The 10,177-nt window shown below is 37.5% G+C and overlaps 1 pseudogene; it reads left to right on the forward strand.

The window, feature by feature from the left end:
• The first annotated feature begins 5,778 nt into the window (after nucleotides 1-5,778).
• Nucleotides 5,779-9,140, forward strand: LOC116879672 (annotated as a pseudogene).
• Nucleotides 9,141-10,177: the final 1,037 nt, after the last annotated feature.

Raw genomic sequence — 10,177 nt, forward strand, 5'->3', positions numbered from 1 at the left:
TTTTTCATGCATTTCCAAGGAATTCACAATTTTCCCTTTTATTCTTTTATTTCCTCTACTATCTTCTGCTCCTTTCTTCCTCTCTTTCTTCCCATTTCTAATTCGCAGTGGTTGACTCATTTATTTCTAGATAGTCTCAACCTGTGTACTTAATCTACAGTTTGTGCAGAATCTGCATCATTAGCTTGCCAAACAGTGGTTAATTTTTTTTCTTCTTTCTTTCTTTCTTTCTTTCTTTCTTTCTTTCTTTCTTTCTTTCTTTCTTTCTTTCTTTCTCCTTTTGAACAGAATTGGGAAACCATTGTGTGCTTAGGTTTCTGGTTACTCTAATGTTGCATTCAGTTGGGTTTGGAGGCTTGAATTAACTTGAATGAGCTGTACATTCTCTTAATACATTTTTCCCATATCTTAGACTTCAATTTCTTCTGTATGATGTTGGAAGGTTGAATATAGTTCAAATATTATTCTCTTTAACAAAAAAGCAAAAGGGACCTTGAGGAATTCCATATTTGCTGTCATTTGTTGCATTTTTATGCATACATATTCTATAAATAGTGGTCCTCTGCTTTATATATTCATTTACTTGCTCTAAGAATAAGGCTTTGTTGCCTGTAACATTTATCATAATTCTCAGAATATTAAAGGAGTTAGTTTCTGGCATTTGGTTCACAGGCTAATACAACTCTTCAGCATTTATCTTTTTTGTCATTTCTATATTTATGTCTTAAATGTGAACTGTTTGCAGAGCTGTAGTGCTCTGGTTTCTTTATGTTCTTATTCATTTTCTTCCTTCTTGGGATGGTACATAATAATACTGTTAGAACTGTATTGTAATAGTCAATACTTTATAAAGGTAAATTGTATTAAGGCTCCTGATAATTCATGCTATGTAATTCTTACTGGAATATACGTTACCAAGTGACTTAATTAGGTGGCCACAGAAGGGGCCTGTTGATGCTGAGACAGTATTAATTTCAGAAAAGGATGGCCAATGATTAAACCAAATGGCACTTGAAGGACGAAGGTAAGTAGGATCTCATGCTGGTGTAGAGAGAAGTCTTGTGATAACAAGATCATGTATAATGTAAACAAACTAAAGCTATCCAAACAGTGTCACAGTGATTCCTCAGTGACTTAAAAGCACAAATAAGGGTTACTATTCCACTGGATTTTCAATTCTGAATCTTGCCCAATGTTAAGAACGGAGAGGAAAATCTTTTTTTTTTTTTTTAAGATTGTATTTATTTATTTGACAGAGAGAGAGATCACAAGTAGGCAGAGAGGCAGGAAGAGAGAGAGAGGGGAAGCAGGCTCCCTGCTGAGCAGAGAGCCTTACACGGGGCTAGATCCCAGGACCCTGAGATGGTGACCCGAGCCGAAGGCAGAGGCCCAACCCACTGAGCCACCCAGGCACCCCAACAGAGAGGAAAATCTTATGTTGTTCTCCTAGATGCTCTGGGTGCAGTTGGACAATCTTTGGTATGGTCGAGACTATAAAAACTGCTGCTCACAAAACTGGGGATTGAGAATCTCTGGCCTGGGTTGGAGAGGAAGGCTTTGCCTGCCGCAGGCACTGTAGTAGGTAGAAAGCCAGGCTGTGGCAGGTGGGGCCAACTTTAAGTGTGTTGTCATGCAATGGGCACCTTGATGGTCTCTGTCTATGGCTTCTCTTAAGAGACCTCTGCTATTTGTATGTCTTCTTTTTTTATTGTTCTTTGGAGAAATGTCTGTTCATGTTTTCTGCCCATTTCTTGGTGATATTTTTTGGTTTTTTTGAGTGTTGGTTTTGCTATGTTCTTTATAGATTTTGGATACTAGCCCTTTATCTGATAAAACATTTGCAAATACCTTCTATTTCATGTTGCCTTTTAGTTTTGTTGACTGTTTCCTTTGCTGTGCAAAAGCTTTTGATCTTGATGAAGTTCCAATAGTTCATCTTTGCTTTTGCTTCTCTTGCCTTTAGAGACATGTCTAGCAAGATGTTGCTGCAGCCGAGGTCAAAGAGGTTGCTGCCTGCATTCTTCTCTAGGATTTTGATGGATTCCTCTCTCATATTTATGTCTCTCATCCATTTTGAGTTTATTTTTCTGTATGGTGTAAGAAACAGGTCCAGTGTCATTCTTTTGCATGTGGCTGTCCAATTTTCCCAACACCATTTGTGGAAGAGATTTTTTTTCTCCATTGGATTTTCTTTTCTGCTTTGTCAAAGAATTGTTGACTATAGGGTCCCTATTCTTGTTTTTTTATTCTGTTCCATTGATCTATTTGTCCGTTTTTGTGCCAGTACCATACTGTCTTGATGATTGCAGTTGTGTAATACAGCTTAAGTCTGTAATTATGATGCTTCTGGCTTTGGTTTTCTTTTTCAACATTACTTTGGCTATTTGGATCTTTTCTGGTTTCATACAAATTTTAGGATTGTTTGTTCCATCTCTGTGAAAAATGCTCGTGGTATTTTGATACAGATTGCATTGAATGTGTAGATTGCTTTGTGAAGCATAGACATTTTAACAATATTTGTTCTTCCAATCAGACATTTCTCCAAAGAAGACATACAAATGGCCAACAGGCACATGAAAACATGCTCAACATCACTTGGCATCAGGGAAATACAGATCAAATCATGATGAAATACCACCTCACACCAGTCAGAATGCCTAAAATCAACAACTCAGGAAATAGCAGATGTTGGTGAGAATACAGAGAAAGGGGAACCCTCTTACACTGTTGGTGGGAATGCAAACTGGTGCAACCAATCTGGAAAACAGTATGAAGGTTCCTCAAAAAGCTAAAAATAGAGCTACCCTATGACCCAGCAATTGCACTACTATGTAATTACCCAAAGGCTACAAGCATAGTAATTTGAAGGGGCACATGCACCCCAATGTTTACAGCAGCAATGTCCACAACAGCCAAATTATGGAAAGAGCCCAGATGTCCATTGGCAGATGAATGGATAAAGAAGATGTGGGGAAAAAAAAATACACACACACACACAATGGAATATTACTCAACAATCAAAAAAGAATGGAATTTTGCCATTTGCAACATGAATGGACTAGAGGGTATTATGCTAAGTGAAATAAGAGAGAGACAAATACTGTATGATTTTACTCACATGTGGAATTTAAGAAAAAAAACAGAAGAACGTAGAGGAGAAGAAGGAAAAATAAAATATGAAAATTGAGAGGGAAGCCAACCATAAGAGACCCTGAACTCTAGTAAATAAATAGGGTTGCTGGAGGAGAGATGAGTCAGGGGAAGGATAACTGGGTGATGGGTATTAAGGAGGGCATTTGGTATAATGAGCCCTGGATGAATGACTAAATTCTACCACTGAAACTAATAAAAAATTAAAATAAAATATAGGAGAAATAAATACACCACCAGCACAGATGGGGATGATTAAAAAAAGAAAGAGAGAGACCTCTCTTATAGCTTCCTGGAAAGATTAGTGGGGAAGGGAGATTTTAGCTTCAAAGAGAAGCCCCTAGAATTCCTGGTTTTTCTTCTTTCTCTTCTTGTGCAGTGTCTCTCCCATCACAATCCTCTGAGCTACAGGCAGTTTAGCTGTATTAACCAGTTTTAGACAGTGAAAGGGAATGGCAGGACATAAAGTGTATAACCTAAAACAAACAAGCAAACAATGGTGTGCCAGACATTGTTCTCATTGGTTTAATTATTAATTTGTTTACTCCTCATCACAACTAAGTAAGGCAGATAATATATGACATTTTACAGATATGTGGATTATATAAAATTACACACATGTTGTTCTATATAATTCAGTTATTTTGCCTTGCAAAGCAGTAATCCATTAAAAATAAGGCTCTTCTTATTTTACATGATAGCTAATCCCAAACCTTAGTGGGTTTAGGGGGATGTGAGGGAGGGGAGACCTTGTCTCTGATTAATAGAGTTAATTTCTGCCTTCTAGTCTGAAGTGTCCCCCTCACCCCACCCCTTTCTCTTTTAATTTCTGAGGGAATAAATGCCATGTGTGAAGGTCAGCGATGTCCTTCTGCAGCAGGCCATACCTAGAAATATTGATTTGGCATTTGATACCATGACTTAAATCACACTGAATCTTCCAACTTCCTATAATGCATGCTAAACATCTTGGTTTCCTTCTATATCTGTTGATCTATTCATGATTTTCACCAGCAATATGGCAATGGTAACTGGCCTTCAGATGGCTGTGTGTCTTATATTTGATGAAAATATTTGGCTGATAGTGATAATAGGACTTTTTCAAAATAGTTTTATTTGAGCGTGGTGCTTGGGTGACTCAGTCAGTTGAGTGTCTAACTCTTGATCTCAGCTCAGGTCTTAATCTCCAGGTCTTGAGTTCAAGCCCTGCACTGAGCCTACTCAAGCCCTGCATGGAGCCTAATTAAAATAAATAAAATAATAGTTTTGGGGTTATTTGAAACTGCATACAATAGAGTAATGAGGCCCAACTCTGTTTTCCATGATAACTAAGGATGTTTACTGTACCCTAAAGATTGCCTAAAGCTACCAGTGTTCCTTTAAAAATAATAATGGCTAACAGTTACGTAGTGCACTGTGCCAGGCCCTGTTCTAATTGCTGTATGTATAATACCAAATTTTAATCCTTATAGCTTGCATAACTTATGCAAGCAAAATTAATTCGACTTGTTTCCTTCCTTCTATCATTTTCTTGTAATTCCAAGTCTCATGTGGATGCAGTAAGTAGTGAGACTTAATGTCACATGCTTACACTTGATTGCAAGGGAGGCTGTCAAGGCAGGCCCAGGTCTTTGCCTTGGGAGTTTAGACTTATTGTGAAGAAAGTGAACACGATATGAAAATGTGTTTAAAAGATTCTAGGACACCATAAATGTAAATAATGCTAGTATAGAGACACAATAGGAAAATCAGGAATGTGGCATCATGCCAAGGGGAAAAGTATGTTTCAAATGCCACCAAGAGGTCCAGTACTGTGAAAAGTGAAAAATATTCATTGGCTCTAGTGATATGGAGGTCACCAATGGCCTTAGTGAGAACCATTTCAGCAGAGGGCTGGGAGGGGAAAGAGATGGATTGGACTGAGGAGAAAATAGGATTTGAGGAAATGAAAATAGTAAGTTTAGGCAATTCTTTAAAGATCAACAGTGAAGAAGAGGAGAAATATAGGATAGCAGTTGATAGAGTGGGAAGTTGGATCAAGGATTTTTTTTTTTTTTTAATTCTAAGGTGAAAGATTCGGTAGAGAGAAGATGATGAAGATATAGGATAGAAAAGGTATAATCAGTAGTGGTAAGCTTCTGAGAAGGAGTCTGGGGTTGGTATTCAGGGCATACTACTATTTCAAAAGGTGGAATAGATGAGAGAATAGTAGCAATTGTAAACAGGTCATTGTGGTAGAAAGTCAAAGAAAGTTCTTTAATTGACTTTGTCTTTTGGGAAGTGGAGCATAAAATTGAAACTGGGAGAATGAGGGTGTGTTGGTTGAAGAAAGAAGGTTTTAGCTGGTAAAGCGTAGCAAGCAAGCTGACTCAAGAAGTATACCATGACTGCCAGGGAGTGCTGAGAGCTCTGGTCAGGGAGGAAATCTTTCAGGTGTAGGTAGCAATGCCTCTCTGGCCTATTTCACAATTTCCTTAAGCATGGTTTAGCTGCCAAGATGCAGACACAAAGAGAACAGATAGTGTATTTATCCAGGATTGGGTTTATGAAACAATAAAGGGTAAAGGGGCAAGGAAGTCTTAAGATGTTGGTGAGAGAGTTACTGACAAACGACGTAATCTAAACTGAATGACGCGGGAAGTAAACATCATGGTGGTAATGGTGGTAGTGTTAACTAATAGGGACTTCAGTGACCTGAATGTCCCAAGGACACAGAAGGATGTTTGAGGTGGACAATGGTTGAATAATCAAACTGAAAAGATAGAAGTTTTGGGTCAAAAGTAGATGTGGTAAGCAGGCTCTAAGACAATTCACAATAACCCATGCATCCACTCTTGTGCATTCTCACTTCCTCACTCTGAGGGTCTGCCACGTTGTCAGCTTCCCCAGGGAGAGGCCCACCCAGCAAGGACTAAAGGATGCTTCTGGCCCACGGTTAGGAATTAAATCTTGCCCAAAACAATGTGAGGGAGCTTAGGGGCAGATCCTCTGCTATTTAAACCGTCAGATGAAACTGCAGTCCCAGTCAATAGCTTGATTGAAGTATCATGAGAAACCTAGTACAAAAGGCACCCAGCTAAGCTCCCTAGATTCCTGGCCCACATAAACTGTGAGATAATAAATATTGGTTGTTTTAAGCTACTAAATTGTAAGGTAATTTGTTATGCAGTAGTAAGTAACTAGGCAGGATTATCACAATACTAATTAGATGTGAAGATCTTTTGTTTAAAGGAAAAATAAGATCTTTTTCATGAAAGTCATGTTAGAATTGGGTTAAAGTAACTTTTTATGGGTTCCAATACCAGTGATACTGAAGTAGTCAACTGGAAAAGAAAATGCCAAAGGATATTTTGAGAAGGCGGAAAACAGCTGAAAAACAGCTGAAATATCCCCTTAACTTAACTTAACCCATCTCCAAGGTCTCATGTCGGAAAATAATGCTGACAGTTCAGATATTTCCTATAATGATTATACCTGCTCTGGATCATTCTCTTTTAGGGGCAAAATGAAATAAAAGTGAGTAAAAAAAGTCTGTATTTTAACACACAAAATAAAGTGTGTATTATTTTTTTTTTTTGCCAACCCTACTTAATCAGAATTTAGCTCCTTAAGGAATATTTGCCTTCTTCACTACTGTATCCCCAGAACCTAGAGTAATTCATGTACTTGTTTAAGTTTTTGTTCCTCTAGACTGTTCACAGAGTAAAGCGTAAACTCTTCAACATGACAACAAAACTTTTATTGATATGGCCTTTTGTTTTCCACCCTCCCACCTCTAGTTTGCTTTGATGACCACAGTGTAAAATCATTGCACTCATTGCTTTGTTTTCAGTTCTATCTTCATTTTTGGTCCCTGAACATTTATTTACATTTGAATTGATAGCTACTCACTTAAAAGGATATATATAAAATTATTTGTTTTATCCAGTGTTGTTTTTTTTTATATATGTAGTAGGAGGGTTTTTAAATTTCTAATTTGAAATACTGCCCAAATCCAAAGTCTTACTATATCCATTTTCATCTCTTTCCATATTAAACATTTCTGTGTAATTGTCCTCCAAGTGAGATTCTTTTAAACCAGCAAAAGAGGGATTTTGTTTTGTTTTATCTGATCTAAAAGTTTGTTTTAATAAGCAAATTTAATCAATTTATATTTATTGTGATTACTGATATATTTCGTTATATTTCTGCCACCTTTAATGTATTTTATGTCTACTGTATTTATTTTTACACCTTTTTTTCCTCTTTAAGTGGCATATTTTAGTTTGATTATATTTTCTTTATCCCCATTCCCATTTCCCTTTGCTGATTTGAAAGTTGTAAATTTTTCTAACAAAGTCTAAAATTTAACAAATTCTTGCTATGTCTAAATTAGAACTTTAGAATACTTCAATTTCCAATACTCATTTCACTGTTGTCAAGTATTTCAGTGCCACCATGTTGTTAGGATTCTTCCAATTTATCTGTTGTTGTCCTCAATATTTTTAGGAGTCAATATTTATTGAAGTTTAGCAACACTTTTTTTTTTTTTTTACCAGTTTCTCTGTTTACCATTGTATCTTGTGCTTCACTTCTCTCTTCAGCTCCTTTTCTTTTTTGCCATAGTATATTTTTAATCATTTCTTTCAGCAAATGTCTATCAGTTTTATCCTTTCTGTATTTGAAAATGCCTTATTTTATCCTCCTTTAAAATTAATAGTTCAGGTGGATATGAATATAATTCAAATATATGGAAGAGTAGAAAGACTTTTACAGTAAACACCTATATCCTAACCACCTGGATTCTATATTTGTTAACACCGTGCTATGTTTGTTTTATCCTCTGTTTATTTATTTCTCCATCTTATTTTTTGATGCATTTAAAAAAGTTGTAAGCATCCATGTACTTTACCCTTAAATGCTTAGATGGAATATTATTAGCTATTGTTCAATATGTGTTTAGAATTCCTTTTCTGAAATAAAATATACACAATGTATAAAACTCAAATGTATCATTTTGTGAGTTGTGACAAATACATGTACCTTAATAACCTGTACTCTCATTAAGATATAGAATGGTGCCATTCTTTCTAGAAAGTTCCATCATACCCCTTCCCAGGTAATCTCCAGAAACCCCCTTAAGCGGAAAACTTCATTCTGATTTCTTTTCACCATTCACCCACAAGACTGGGGAGAATTTCCATTTGATCTATGATACCAAGGCTTACTTTGCTCTTCATCAGATTACACCTGAGGAGGTTAAGTATAAGTTGAAAAAAGTGAGTGAGATCTTCTTCTTGTTGTTGTCTTTTTAAAAAGATTTTATTTATTTATTTGACAGAGAGAGAGCACAAGTAGGGGGAGCAGCAAGTAGATTTTTAAAAAAGATTTTATTTAGTTATTTGACAGAGAGAGAGAGCACAAGTAGGGGGAGCAGCAGGTAGAGGGAGAGGGAGAGGGAGAAGCAGGCTCCCCACTGAGTAAGGAGCCCAATGCAGGGTTTGATCCCAGGACCCTGGGATCATGATCTGAGCCAAAGGCAGACACTTAACCAACTGAGCCACTCAGGCTCCGCAAAAAGCAAGAAAGACCTTTGTGGGAACAAAAGGAATCCCCCATCTGGTGATCCATGATGCCCACACCATCTGCTATTCTGATCCCCTCATCAAAGTGAATGACACAATTCAGATTGATTTGGAGACTGGAAAGATTACCATTTTCACCATCTTTGACACTGGTAATCTGTGCATGGTGACCTGAGGTGCTGATCTGGAAAGAATTGGTATGATCACCAGTTGAGAGAGTTACCTTTGTTCTCTTGATGTGGTTCATGTGAAAGATGCCAATGGCAACAGCCTTGCCACCTGGCTCTCCAATATTTTGTTATTGGCAAACTCAAAAAGCCATGGATTTCTCTTCCCCATGGAAAGGGTATCCACCTCACCACTGCTGAAGAGAGAGATAAGAGACTGGTGGCCAGAGCAGTGGGTGATGTGATCGGAAGTCCTTAACTAAAGACAATACAGCATGATAACAACAACAACAACAACAACAAAAACCTGCTAGGCTATTTTCCAAAGTGGCTTTTATTATTTTACATTTCCACAACAACGTATGATGGCTCTACGTCCTTGCCAACATGTTGTGCTGTCAGTCTTTTTGATTTTAACCATTCCGTTGGGTATATATCGGAACTCGTCATGTATTCTGCTGTTTCTGACTCTCTTGTTCATGTTGAGATCTCTAATGGCAGTGTCATTTTCATTTCTTTGTAGCTAATGTATTTTTTCCTACAATAGTTTTTAAGATTATCTTTTCCTTTTATGTTCTGAAGTTTCACTGCAATATGTCTGATTTGTTTGTTTCCCCTTATGCCACTTTTTAAGTTTGAGAATTTAATTTTGGAAAACTCAATTTGGTGTAATTTGTAATTATGTCTGTATGCTCACTTTGGGGGAGAATTTTTATCATTTGGACCTTGAGGTGTACTGTTTAGTACAGGTTTTCCTATGGGGGTAGTTTCGTATTGGTTTCTGATAGGGCTATGTGAGATTTCTATATAAATTTCTTGGCACAAGGATGCCTAGGTGGCTCAGTCAGTTAAGCCGCAGCCTTCAGCTCAGGTCATGATCCCGGGGTCCTGGGATCGAGTCCCACATCAGGCTCCTTGTCCAGCAGGGAGTCTGCTTCTCTCTCTGCCTCTGCCTGCCACTCTGTCTGCTTGTGTTCTCTCTCTGACAAATAAATAAATAAAATCTTTAAAAAAAAATTTCTTGGCACAGAGTTGTCACACTGTGAGGGCATCTGGGAAAATCCCACTCCAAATATGTGGGTTGTTTTGTCTAGGGGTTTTGATTCCTGAAGATCAACTGTTTCTACCCATGTTCTGGGCAAGCTGAGAGCTAGGGGTGGTAGATCCCAATTTTCCAAGCTCCTGATTTCACCAGAATTCCAGTTCCAGTTTCCCCACTATGCACAGAGCCTGTATCATCAGTTTATACCATCACACAAATACTTAAAGTGCAGCCTGTAAGGTGCCTTTATTTTT

The sequence above is a fragment of the Lontra canadensis genome, unplaced genomic scaffold, assembly GCF_010015895.1.
Source record: "Lontra canadensis isolate GAN:19392208 unplaced genomic scaffold, GSC_riverotter_1.0 scaffold63, whole genome shotgun sequence".
Classification (NCBI taxonomy): Eukaryota; Metazoa; Chordata; class Mammalia; order Carnivora; family Mustelidae; genus Lontra; species Lontra canadensis.